Source organism: Caenorhabditis elegans, chromosome V (assembly GCF_000002985.6).
Source record: "Caenorhabditis elegans chromosome V".
NCBI lineage: Eukaryota > Metazoa > Nematoda > Chromadorea > Rhabditida > Rhabditidae > Caenorhabditis > Caenorhabditis elegans.
In genome coordinates, this window is record NC_003283.11 from 14,484,786 (window position 1) to 14,497,914 (window position 13,129).

Below are 13,129 nucleotides of genomic sequence, written 5' to 3' on the forward strand. Positions count from 1 at the left end.
AACTTTTGCAATGTTTAAAAAAACAGAAAACGAACAATTGATAAGGTTTTTGAAAATTTGCGTACAGTTTGAGTATTAACCGAGTGGTTTTTATGTTGTTGAAAATAATAAGTTGTAATAAATAGTCAAAGTTTGCAATACATTTTCAGAAAATAGAAAAAGCAAAACCCTTGACCGCCAACAGATTCCACCTCCCGTATGCCCAAATAGGAAAAAAATTAAACTTGTTTTTGATTCGAACAAAAACACTCTGGAAAACGTCTCATGAATGTTTCCAATTCTCATTGTGACCCTTCTCCTTCTCGCTTTTCTCCTCTCAAAACAAAACCAAAACACACTCGTTTTCTTTTCACATTTGCTTTCAATTTTATCACATTTTTAGAGTTCTGTTTACGTGACAAGAGGGACCCCCGTTCTCTTTTTTTTCCAAAAATTCGATGTTTTCTGTCCCAACAAATATATGTATTTGAATTTGATAAGCTGAGGTGCTAAGCTTGAGGAAATTGAATTTGGTAGGTCAGTTTTTGGATTAACTAGGTGGGTGAGGTGATACTTTTATTATTTGATCATTAAGCTTCTAAGGCTTGGTGTAGAACTTAATATTTGCAAATTATTCACATGATGTAGGAAAATCACATAAGTTTTCTGTTTAAAAGAATGAGATAATAATAGAACATGGGAGACCTTATGACTGGAGGCTTTTCTTTTATTCAGAAAAATGCACTATAAGTTGAGAATAACTATTTTAATTTACCATTTCATATTGGTACAAATCTTGGATTTGCTGAAAAATGTTTTAGGGCTTCGGAATACCCCCAAAACATGAATTCTGAGACTTTACAAAAAATTTATCGAACAGTTTTTTAAAAGACAGCTTAATTTAACTAAAAGTATATTCTAGTTAACTGCAAAATCAGTTTTTACTTAGCCTCTCTTGGAGCCATTTGAAGTCTTTCAGATCTATGTCCACGGTTCCAAAAACAATTTGACTGATCACATTTGAATTTCGAGCGCACTTTAAGAGGTGCTGATCAATTTAAGCCCTCCGTGGAATTAAAGCCATTTGTATATTGGAATTTTTATGCAGAAAATGCACTTTCAGAATATTCTTAAATTTCAGAAGATTTCTAAATTTCCCTTGTATTTTATTCCCATTTTCCCATGATAACATTATTGATAAATATTTATTATTTACGCTTATGGCTAAACTCGTGATTCTCATTAGAATTCAGAATCATTCCAATTCTTTTTTGGGAGCTCCAAATCAGTTGACTTTTCCCAACACAATTTCCAGTTCTTCAAATTTTTGGAGCCAGATGTGTGAACTTATTGTTTTGGAAGCTAGTGAAAAAATGGACAAAAAAACTTAAAAGATCCTCAACAAAATTCTAGTCTCAGTGACTCCCATAGCTACCAAAAAGGACAAATGAACTCATTTTTGAATAGACAAGTTTGATTTACTATGCACATTTTTCTAGTCCACTATTTAAAAATTTTATAGAATATGAGAAAGGTTTAAAAATAGAATATTTAGGATAATTGCTTTATTTTTTTTTGGAAAAAAAAATTTGAGAACCAGTGTACGTTTAGGGTTATCTAGTCCTTGTTAAGCAGAAATTTACATATTGTTTTGAAAACATTTGAGATTCAGCTAAAAAATAAACTAGGCATTAACTTTGTTCAACATAGATATTCCTCGAGGCGCGACGGAGGCGCCTATTCGCTCGCCCACCTGGCGCCCTACCGCCTGGCAGCCTTGGAGTTTCTAGAACACACTTTAACCTACTAAATTGTTCGCATCTAGGTCATACTTCTCATTTATAATTCTGAAATATATATAACTGAACCTTAATATTCTCCCTATTTCACCCCTTCATCCACGTCATATTGACATTTCCATTTGTTCATGTGTGACATCTGACACTTTAGCGCCCATTCCATCTTTCCATATATCCAAATGTTCCATGTATTTATTTCAAAAGAGAATCGTCTCCTTTTTCTTCGTTTTTGCCTCCAAGTACATTCTTACTGACATTACTCCCCCGGGATTCATCATTGCAAACAGATACTGACGAATGAAAAAGGGTTGAGGAGGAGGAGGAGGATAGGAACAAAAAGATTTCATCATGATTTCATTCTACTTTCAAACTATTTTAGTACTTTTTAGTGGAGGCCTCGACCTATTAAAACTCTATGAAAATACAGTTTATTTTTTGCGACTTGATTTGATTGTTAATATGTTGAACTTTATCATCCAAATAGCTGTTTCCACAAGTTGATAAAAGTGCTACAAGTGTTCTGAACACGTTTTCAGTTTTCAAAAACCTTTGTATAACCTAGGAAAGACGTTGACATTAGAACTGTACTTTTAAATGCTTAATGTATTTTTAGCAAACACTATTGAAATAGATCATCCAAAAAATTTAGCAGTTGATAGGGAGGTGCACTTTAACTACATAGAAAAGGGTATATCATAATATTTACAGGGTTTTTTCTTGATTTTACCAGTTTCTAGACCAATTTTTTGCAAAAGACTCCATGGAATGATTATTTCACAAAATTTCCATTTGCATCAGTGCAAAGCGGCAAGTTCCACAATGTTTGGATTCATGTCAGAAACATATATGGATGTGAGAACAAAAGAGATTTCATCACGAGTTCAGATATTTCCCAACAACACCATCAAATGGAGGGAAGAACAAAAAATGGAAGAAAGAAGAGTCATGTATTTACGCGGAAAAAGAGGGGGGAGCGGATTTCAAAACATGAAATATTCATATAGGACCTTCCCTTTTCCTGACACAATGGGGTCGCCTTGCGGACATTCATTCTCCACTCTCTTTTCCATTTTTCTACTCCCCATTTTTCCCACATTGCTCTTTTTGGAGCCACACATATACTCTCTCACATGTGCTCCAAACAGAGAGAAGAAGTGTTCTTTTGGAGTCTGTTGGTGACAGGTTGGTTTCTGTGTTAGATTGAAGATTTGATCTAAGCAAATCTAGAATTTCAGACCAAAGTCAAATTTTAAAATCCAGAAGCTCAATTTTTCGTTTGAAATTTCCAAAGCCTAACTACAGTAAGATTCTGATCTAGCTCTTCCTTCCATATTCGAAGAATTCTACAATTGTGAGGTCCTACTTACCATGTTTGTTTCGAAATTTCTTGTAATTTTGAAACAATTTTTCATCCTTTCCACTGATCATTTTAATTTTACCTAAAATGGAAAATTCCATGCAAACAATTATGTTTCAAATTTAATGTAATTCAAAGCTCGCATCTATTTCCATATGACTGCAAATCTAATTTAACGAAGAACATCTAGAATTTCGGCGAACAATAGATTCATCAAATATTCCAGTCATGTTCGCAGTTTTCTGGAAAAGGCGGTCTATTTTTAAGACTAGTTGAAAAAACGTTAATTGAAAGATTCGACAATATCGATCAAATAATATTTTCTCAAATATGCCTTTCATATAGACAGAAAATCGTCTGCCTGTTTACCTTGAAGAAAACCTCGTACCGACGCACGAGCCTTCTTCCCGTTATCTCCAGACAGAGTCCATAAAAAAAGGCATTAGGCTGTTATGTTATGTATGTTATGTAGCTGTTAGGGAGGCAGGTGTGAGATAAGCCTGGACGCCTGATGCCTTACACGGACAGCATATTTGAGGCTGAAGAAAATTTAGTCCAGTCTAACTGGAAAGAACAAATACACTCCTGGTTATCTCAACATAGAATCAGGTGGTAACGTTGAAAACTGTTATAAAACTTTCAATATATTTTTGCACAGCAGTAAGGTTGAACTTCGCGAGCTAAGGCTAGCATGTCTGATTGGTCAGCTATCCTATAATCAGCGCGCCTAGATCAAAATTTTTGGAATTATTTTTCCATCTATGGTACACTAAACACGAAAGTCTCTATACCGACATTTTCACAAAGCTGTGAACTGCAACGAGCAAGCTTCGAAAATCTCACATCATCCCGTGTTTTTTTCCAAATTTAAGACGGTTCCCTTGATAATAACAAGTTTGCTAATTCTACAACTTTCTAACGGAAAACTACAATTACATATTTCACAAATCTGGTATTTATATTCACTTTCTTTTTTTTCAATATTCCTTCCCTTACTTCTTCTTTCAATTTTATTTTCAATGCTCTCCGGTGTTTAATTTTATTGTCAGAAGAGCCTCTACACAGCAGACACACTTTTCAAATATTCGAGCATACGGCAGACACGTGTTATTTCTGATGATTCCCCTCTTACTTCAAACCGATCCAGTCGTAGTTGTTCCGGTTTGACACATATTTGAAATTGAAGGATTATCTCTTTGGCGTAACCCAATGAGAGAGCCTCTTTGTGTGCAATGACTACTGCTCTCAAGGAGCAAAACTCGGCTAAGAAGCCCCCGGTTGGTGGTGGTGAAGCCGTCGTTTGTCAAATTGCACATGTTTCCTCCTGGAGGGCTTTTTGCTTAAGAAATAAGCAAAAGAAGAAGAAGAGAAAAGTTCTTTCATCACTTCAAGGTTCACTTGTTTGCAACCTTTTGTTTGAAAAATCACAGAGGTATCAAAATGTATATAGTGCTCTGGATTTTGGCAGTATGAGAAAGTCGAATGAAATAAGAAATGAGCTAATATCTAGAAAACGTTTAAGGACATTTACCGTACTTATATTTGAAAGATGATCCTTATTTGTGTGTTCAGTTAATAAATTGGCCGTAATATCAGTTTAACAAAGCTATATTTAATGTAGCTCAGGTGGTTTGGGTGTCAACCAGTTAAGTCAGTTAAACTGTATGTGTTGTCGCGTACTGTTTAGATACAAATGCCGGTTATTGTCTTTGTTGTAATTAAGCTACTTGATATTTGAGCCACATTCTCGGCACTTATTGTTAGCCAAAAGCCATTAACTTTACCAACTTTATAAACGCCACTAGCTAAAAATTTTAGTCCATTGAAGATTAAAAATATATCTGACGAGATATCCCTGATTGAAAATTGCGTATCTATTATCTAATTTCTGGCACTTTTGTAAAAACATCCGTAGCTTGTTTGATCCCTTCCTAAAGATTCTCGAGCACATTTTGCATTCTCAGAAGTTCTTTTAGATTTGAAGTATTACCAACTCTTTTCACAACAATGTGAAACCTCCATAAAATCCCTCACATTTCATTTTTCTCCTCTTTCTCTTACTCTCTAAAATTAAAAAAAAACAATGAAAGAAATGAGATCAAATGACAGGTGTTGTTGGTGAGATAATGGTTGAACATGAGATGATGATGATGTATTTGTGTGCATGTGCTCGTCTTTATAAGGATTTCAATTCAGTTATAATAGCGAAAAAGAGAAGCTTTTGATCAGCTGAGAGGGAGAGATTGGAGTCCACTTCTATTGAGTGCTTGTTGCAATTTGGCACATGTTGAAAGTTATTCTCAACTTCCACACATGCTTGAACACATTTCGAACTTTCTTGGTTCATCCTTTATCGAAAATTCAATTTCACTGAAAATTCTTGCTCCAGGAAATTTTGTATTATTTTCTCAAGTTGTGAAATCTTTTCTTGCTAATCACATAGAAACGAAAAAAGGATTATGAAACCCGAAAGATCATATCTACAAACCAAAAACAGCTTGAATGAAAAATGTGAAGCGGATTTTTTGTTCAATAGGGTTTCTGATCTGTTCAAATAAAATTTGTAGATCAAAAAATTGCATTTTTTATAACAATTGCATTCATCAAATATCCATTGAAATAATTTTTGTGAATTCAAAAATTTCAGATTTGAGTATTTTCAGTTGCTCGTCAGTTTTGCTACGAGAAGTAAAATTAAACAGATCTTAAATTATGATCAACTTGGAAACAGGCTGCCGGGAGTTAGGGCGGCTTTGAGCCTGCTGCCCACTGTGGCTCAATCTTGGCCACTACTGTTCCCTCAACCTAAAATTCGACTAGGTTTTCAGTACTACCAAAAGTCAATAATTTTCAGTTCCAGAGTTCCCACGAATCTAGTTTCTTATAATTGCCAAAGATTAGAAAAAAGTTTATATTTCAGTAATTAAAAAATTTATTGTCAAAAAATCTAAAACATTTTATGAGGAAGAAATCCATAATACCAAAAAATGTATACTCTTTGCCGCTAAATTTTTGTAGAACCAATAGATTTAAAAATTAATCTTACAACAAAATTATTGATAACTTTCAATTAGAATTGACCTTTCTACTAAAAACCCCCTAATATTTCTCTACACCCTATTCAACTTATCACACCGTCACCCGACCCTTCTTTCCTCCCATCTGGTGACCCCAAAAACCTGACGTCACTCCGATTTGCTACTGGTGTTCTTCGACTCTTTCTATCTTCTTCAATCTTCCTGTCCCAACGAAAATAGCCTCAATTCATATTCGGTGGTGCTCTTCTTGGTTTCTCGTCCAAGTGCTTTCCACACACACACACAACACATACACACCGCATTCAAATCCATCATCTAATTTTCACAATTAACCCGTCGCCTTCTCCTCACGCGTCTTTCCGTTTTGAGGGGGTTGCTCCAATTTCCATTCAACGTCTTCTTCTACTTCTACTGCTGATGCTGCTTCATCATTCTTCGTTTTCTCAACTCATTGCGCGGGTGGTCCTAAACTAAATGAAGGATGTTTCCTTCATGAACCTCTACTATTTTCTTCTCGACTCACCATCTGCCCCCATCGGACTATTATACATTTTATATGCGGGTTAGAATGAGACACAAGCTCTTCGTTTTCCCTTACACACATGCCTGGCCCCCACTTCCATTTCTCAACAACAATTCACGATTTATCTTCTTTTGAAGTCAAGACACATTCTAATTTATCCCGCACCATCCATGGGTTGGGGGCTCTTAGAGCCAACATGTGCCAATCGGTCTAATGTAGTATGTATGTGTCTATACATACAACTGAAATGTTCCTTTTTATTGTCTTACTCCACTTCTTTTCTCAACTTACTTGTTTTTATTCAAAGACTGAAAAGAAAAGAAAAAAGAAGTCGAGTTAATTTTTTTACTTACAATTAGTTCAGTCTAGGGCCGCTACAGTTTTACTTTTTTCCGTATAGCTTTGGATGTTGTTCCGGTTTTCTACAAAAGTTATGATCAAATTGCTTTAATTCTTAAGAAATTCTGTTTTTTTTTGTGAAAAATTTGGTAATTTACCAAAATTTTAACTGAAAACTTTCAAAAATCAAAAACGTCTGAGTTTGCATTTTTTTCACAAAACTTCCAGTATTTGATTCGAACCTAGATAACTATGATGTCTAAATTCTGCTGAAACATATCCTGCTAATATTTTCAGATTCTTCCAAATATTTTAGCAGTTGATAGCAGATGTAATAGCTCCAAAATTCCAGATAGATTTTGCATTCGAAAGAGAACTGCAAGAATAAATAAAAGAGCAAAATGCGAGTTTTCATTCTATAAACGGAAAAAAAGTTGCTCTCTAGTCACTCATTCCTTCCTCCCAAACATCATCACTTTTTTCCCGGTCATTCACTCTCAAAAACTTGGAGTTGAAAATAGAAAAAAATGTGAATAGCTGCTATCCGTTTCAAATATCTTTGCTTTGAGAATGTGATTTGAACGGAGTAATGAGTTACCAGAATTGCATAATTTTCAATGGTAAGCAGCTGCCTCACAATTTAAAGATTTTACCTTGTATCTGAGTAGATAATTTTAGAAGACAAAAACATTGAAAATCTTATAGTGCTTCTAGTAGATCATTTAAAAGTGCATTGAAGAATTTCAGAACTCTGTTATCATGAACTCATCGTCTACTTTCGAATTTACCAAGCAAACTTAACTCACTTTAAAGTTGACAAACTGCCTAAACTTAAAATTTAGCTAGGTATCTTTCGAGGAAAGTTACACGTAATTTTATTCTAGAAAGTTTATGAAACAGAGAAGATCTTGTCTCTTGAAATTAAAAAAGATAATTTTAACATTTTTTTAAAAGTAGGTGTAGGTACATATGCATATCGGTAGACACATTTGTTCTATTAATCTTGAACTATTTCACTGTAAGTTGTCTGACAGTTTTCTTATTAGCTCATTTCTTCTTGCTCTCCTTGGCAATATTTTAAGAAAACAAATAGCTTCAAAATGTGTTTTCACTATTCAGCTACTCTATGAACTTTGGAACTTCAAAAGCTTTTCTCCACAGCAATTAGAAGTTTGAAGCCTTTTGCCTTGGTTTCCTCCCATTCCAAATCTTTTCTCCAAATCTCGTAACTCATATGATCGAAAAAAGATCAACTCTAACTTTCTGCATTTTTTTCGTTTTTTTTTCATCTTTGTCCGAAAGTTCCTTCATGTGTGACCAACGTTTCTTCAAATGGGAAAACTTGCAAGAATCTTCGTTTCCTTCACATTTCTCTCTCTTCTTTCTTGCCCCATGCAACCTTTTGTCCAGAACACAAGTAACATGTCCTTCATTTTCTCTTTTTTCCGCATTTTTTCTTTTTTTTTCAATTTTATTTTCATTTTATTCTATTTCACTTTGTTCTCTCCTGTTCCCCCTTGACGTTCCATTTTTCCGTTGACAATGAGAGCCCGACGAACGGACGCATTTTTGTTCAAAAGAAACGGAGGAGAACGCAAGGTACATGCACTTTTTGTTTTTTCCACATTTTTCAGTTTTTTTGTCAGTTTCTGCTGTTGAATAGGAGAGCAGTGGAACCAGACGTGGGAAAATAGATAATTCACAGCGAAAAAGAAGAAGAAGAAGGAAAAAAGTGTTTTATGAGAAATTGACATTCTTGGTAGAAGACGGGTGAAGCGGAGCAAATATTTCTAGAATTTTTTCTGATATTTGGAAAAATGATAGTTAGTGTATTCTAGATCTAGCTTATTTATTTATTTTTTTTTTTGAGTAAGAGCTCTGAAATATTGTTGTTTTACTACGCGACATCCTAGACCAAATCAGCAATTAACTGCTCCCATTTCTGAATTATTCAGCCGTTGATTCCATATACTCCTGGACCAATCAGAAAATAACTACACATATTCCTCAACCAATCAGCGTTTAACTCCACCCATTTCTGAACCAATCAGCGATTTGCCTCACCCATTTTAGACCAATCAGCAATTAACTCCACTTATTCCTTAACCAATCAGAGCTCAACTCCACCCACTTTTGAACCAATCAACGATTATCTCTACCCAATTTATACGTGAACAAATTTGAAACAGGGAGATGAGCGAGACTTGAAAAATACAGTTGAAATTTCTACCGTTTGCGATATTTTTGCACTTTAGAAAAGTTACCGTTTTTCAAGCAAACTAAGTTTGCAATACTCAGTTTTCACCTATTTTTTTTGCAAACATTCTAGGTGAAGCTTTCTTTTTATTTGGAAACATCTGAGACAGGTGCACTACTATTAGGAAGAAATATTATAGTTCCACAATCATTAGTCTTTACAAATTCTTCTTTGTTATCTGACAATCTATCCAAAATCTCTTTCTTGAATTTGAAAAAGAACAGATGTCTGTGTATGTGTGCTCAATGAGCACTGCAATGAATACGAATGTGTATCCTCCTGATCCACTTGCGTGCAGATATAACTAAATGGGTGTCCTTGCTGCTCTTTCTATCGCAAAAATTTGAAATGCTTGTCCTGACTCTTGGAATGACGAGGAAATATATGGGTAGGCAGAAGAAATGAGAATGAATGAACAAAACGTATGTTCGTTTCTCCTTTTTCTTGTCAAAAAGAGAAAGAAAGAAGACATATCGAGATGTAAAGATAGTATGGGACTTGGCAATTAACTGACCGTCACTTTTCCCTCAATACAGCCACCTTGTTATTCCAATTTCAACACATAAAGGTTGTTGTTTGTCTGAAATTTTCTTAGCTTTTTTTAGACCAATAGGTAAAAAATGAGAAAATTGGATACATTTACTCAAGACTACTGAGTACCTGGTACTGCATATGTTCCTAATGGTGATTTGAGATAACAACTTTTTGTGAAAACAAACAATTTTGCTTTGAGTTTTTTGTATAAATACCCATTGTGATTCGGAGTATAAATTAGCAAATTTTGTAATGTTCAAGATACAATGTTTATTTTTTCAGAGAACCTAGACTTTCCTTGCAATTCAGGTGAAAAGCTCAAACTAGAACACCTAAAAGAAAACCTTTCGTGTTAAATTTTGAATTTGGTGTGAATATTAGATGTTTCAAAACATATAAGGTATCGTAATTCTTTAGTGATATTTTAACATAATTCTTAAGTGATATTTTGAAAAATTGAAATAATATTTCCATGAGAAAGTTAAAGCCAAAACCGGCATTTATATATCTGATTTTCTCGTTTTAATTTATTTATTGAAAGTTCAACTTGAGAAATGGTAAGCATGTATTTTAGCTAAATCCCCATTCGGTAAAGGCGTGAATTGAGCGCCTCTCATTTTCCTGGTCACTCGCCCCAAGCGTTTTCCGGGCACGATATGAACCGGCGTGGAGGTAGGTAGGCTAACATTTTTAACTCTTTTTGTCAAGTATTCAACGTTATCCAAATTTTTCTCATTTCTAATTTCTGTTGAACCTCAAAAAATTATTCCTCTACTTCAATTCAGAAATTGTACAAATTTCAGCTGCTGATCGTCGTGGCCAGTAGCAATTATTTTTCTTTCAATTTTCACGCTCTTGTGCTGAAGATATTTACATTCACTCAATTTCCTATTTCCATCACTTCTTTTTTTTTCAAAATGTTGTTTTTCACAAAACTATTCATGACAGTCCAAAAGAAATAAATAAGATACATTTGAACACATTCGAAAAGTTCGTTTCTTCCTTCACGATAATCTCATCCTATTCCTCTCTTCACTTTCTCCCTTTCCGTCATCTTTTCCCACATCGGAGGCCGTTCTTCTTTTTCCTTTTCTTTATTAACACCAACCACTACCAATCCTTCGCTCGCGCATCTTTTTCCGGTGGGTCCTCTCGCTTTTTTCATTTTATTCTGATCCGTTTCCGAGATAAAGTTGGGTTCTATTAGTTGTTGTTTTTTATCTTGTCAAGTGAATTGAAATTTCAATTGCTAAGAATTATATAGAATTAGGTGTCTAATAGAGTGTTTGTAAAAACTGTAATCACTGGAAATAGCTTATAGCTGTTTAGGTAAATGTAGAATGAAAGCTTACCCAGTGGCTAAATCAATTTACTTTCTAAATATGCTTGATAATTTTTTTCATAGATGAAAAATTCTTGGGATCACTTTTGGAATTTCAGAAAACTACGAATTTATGAAATAACGCTGCTCAAGTATGTTCGGTACTAGTTGAAAATTCTGGAAGCTTTTTTAAAGTTCTAAAGTTTGAAAAATCAGACCTTTTTCACCCAACTCAATTTTATAAACTTTTTAAGATTTTTCGGTGTTTCGAAAAAGTTTTTTTTTGAAAACGCCTCAAATTGATCACAGATTTACAAAATATCTCAAAATTAATATTTTAATTAAATTATGAACTTTAATTTCCCTTGATTTTTTGGTTAAGCTATGTTTCCTTTCTCTCTCTCTCCCACTTTTCAGCCTAGGTAGGCGGAGAGCAAAATCTAGCTCTAAGGTTTTTATACAAAAAAAATATTTTAAACTCGTAAACTCCCTTGTCCAGTTCCTACTCCAAAAGGGTTCCAAAGCACAAATCCTTTTACACTGTTCATAAATATCTACCAACTAGATCAAATTGCATAGAATTGAAATGTCATGAAGATTGAAAAGAACCCTTCTCTCCCCCACAAACACACAACGACGTCTCCTCACTCAATTTGCATATGGAATTGATAATTAATGTGGGTGACGGAAAAGAGTGGGGAAGGAGCAGTCAACATATTCTCTTTGAAAAGAGCACAATGTTGCTGCCTAGTAATTTGTGCGAACACTCACAAGACATCAGTGAAAAGCATAAGAACACCCATTCAGCTTAATCTGCTTAGTGGTCACTTTCTCGCGGATCGCTTTTCCTTGTATTGTTTGTCCTTTCCTTCTCCTCTTGAACACACAAAACACACCGATTCGAAAACTATTTGCCTGCTATTGAGAGCATTCGATCTGCTTGTCTTCGCTGTATTAAAGTTAGCTAGAGAGCTATTTTCCTTTGATGTAGTAGAACCTACATGTTCTTATCATTTCGCTATCAGCATATCAATCAACAGTGAAGATTGATGATTTATAATCTAATAGAATGTTATTTGAATAAGCATTATTAAGATAACTCTTGGGATTTCTACCTAATCATTGAAAAATCAGATTGTTCCTGACAACAAATTTACAATCTTATATTCCCTAGCTGCAGGCGCTATTACAAATATTAGGAATACATTTTGTGTACATGCTCCCTTACAATAGAATCTCAAATTTTTCAGAAGCTCCAATTCTAGTTTGAGGCGACTGAAAATTTTCAGTCAAGATGAGATAAGCTAACAAACCATTTGTAACTTGATTCTTGAAATCTTTAACTAAAAATAGTGGCCTCCAATTTCAGCACACACCTTTTAAATCTTCAATTTCTGCTAAATGAAAATCTGAAATCAACTGGTTTCAAAATAACTACCACTTAAAAACCCAGAGGCGTTTCTAGTTTACATTCTTGTTTTTTTAAAGATTTCAGTTTCGACACTGGCAACCAATACACAACACAACTAATGAAAGTTGTTGACCTCCCTTCTTTTCTCCTACTCTCACATCGTTTCCCTCGTTTTTAACCATCCAATAATATTCTGATACTTCTAACAATTTGTGCTCTTCATCGCACCGGTCCAACATTGCGTACGTGTCAATAAATGCACATCGCTACCCTTCTCTTGCTCGAATAGCGCAAAAAAGAGCGAAAAGAGAGGGAGAGAGCACAAAAAACAAATACAAAAATGTTCAGTTTGGTGGCTCAGGTGCCCTCTGTCGAAAGGCTTTTGCCGCCAACTTCTTCCATTCAAAAAGTTCCAAGGAGGAACAAACTTGAACTGGTTTCCGGTAGAATATCTTGAACTATTGGTGCAAAAAGGAACGTTCATTTCTAGTTCGAGGGTGCAAACTTTTGAACACTTGCACCACCATATGTACAATTGGACAGCGCATATATCCGCTTTTGTTACGAATTT

The 13,129-nt window shown here is 34.6% G+C and overlaps 3 non-coding genes across 3 annotated transcripts; 1 reads left to right on the plus strand and 2 right to left on the minus strand.

The window, feature by feature from the left end:
• Positions 1–169: 169 nt before the first annotated feature.
• On the minus strand, positions 170–394 carry R02D5.11. Its single transcript, NR_069964.1, has one exon. It is a non-coding gene; the product is annotated as an Unclassified non-coding RNA R02D5.11 (non-coding RNA).
• Positions 395–2,677: 2,283 nt separating this feature from the next.
• R02D5.13 lies at positions 2,678–2,826 on the minus strand. The gene has a single exon (NR_069965.1). It is a non-coding gene; the product is annotated as an Unclassified non-coding RNA R02D5.13 (non-coding RNA).
• R02D5.19 lies at positions 2,698–2,895 on the plus strand. The gene has a single exon (NR_069966.1). It is a non-coding gene; the product is annotated as an Unclassified non-coding RNA R02D5.19 (non-coding RNA).
• The last annotated feature ends 10,234 nt before the right edge of the window (positions 2,896–13,129 follow it).